Source organism: Opisthorchis viverrini, assembly GCF_000715545.1.
Source record: "Opisthorchis viverrini unplaced genomic scaffold opera_v5_211, whole genome shotgun sequence".
Lineage (NCBI taxonomy): Eukaryota > Metazoa > Platyhelminthes > Trematoda > Opisthorchiida > Opisthorchiidae > Opisthorchis > Opisthorchis viverrini.
This window is the reverse complement of record NW_008751861.1, coordinates 638,037-638,924: the sequence shown is the minus strand read 5'-3', so window position 1 is coordinate 638,924 and position 888 is coordinate 638,037. Positions and strand designations below refer to the sequence as shown.

The following is an 888-nucleotide window of genomic DNA, read 5'->3' as shown; positions in this document are numbered from 1 at the left end:
ATAAGCGAGGAATTCGGTTGAGTCTCTTGTAAAAACGAAATTGAAATGAGTGTATTTCTGGAAAACTTCCAAGAAGTCTATTCCACATCAGAAATCTAACGAACCTGCCAAGGTGACTTCCAGTCACATCTTAGTTTAAATGAGAATAGGTGGTGGAACAACCAAAAGGATTATCCAGTTAGCAAGCCATGAGACCACTTGAAATATTTATTCTCCCTCAGTTGTTTTTTTCCTGCTCATATCTGATTGAGACTGTGGGTACTCAGGCAGAAGACATCAAAGAATAAAATGCCACCATCCCATTGCCCGTTAACTTCCTGGATGTCCTCGGACGCGTTTGGATTTCGTGATAGCTGAATTACAGGGAAAGATAGTATGCTTTGAACTTAGATCATGGCCAATCGACTTTACCTGAACAACTTGCTAGATAGGTAGGACTTGCTATTAGAATCAACCTGGACGATCAAAAAACAACCATCCGATAAATAAACGCTAACCTTTGATGCACAAAACTGAAGTATTCCTCTGAGACATTTAATTTACTGAATAACGCGCAACTATGTTCGCTGTTACACTCGACGTTAATGCACTATTATCATCCAATATATGCATTTATAATTAGAGCATTACTAGCTGGTTCTCTCGACCTAACACATCATTCATGATATGGCTGAAGACATTTCAACAATCTGCGGCCTCTTTCGCCGTTCTTGAGGGCCATCACGCATGCCTAGTTCTTGAGTTCCCGTCAAACGCATGTTTCAGTTTAAAAATTTGATTACACGTATTCAGTGAAGTATACGTATTTCTCATTAACTTGTTGGCAACAAAGACCTAATTAAATGAACGAGAAGCCCTGGAACCGGTGTTGATTTTGTTGTATCAGTT

General features: G+C 39.4%; 1 protein-coding gene across 1 annotated transcript in view; it reads right to left on the bottom strand.

Moving 5' to 3' along the window:
* Positions 1–888, bottom strand: part of T265_08176 (hypothetical protein) — a gene marked incomplete at both ends in the record, with an annotated part of 30,906 nt that overhangs the window by 20,189 nt on the left and 9,829 nt on the right. The gene's annotated exons all lie outside the window — the stretch shown is intronic.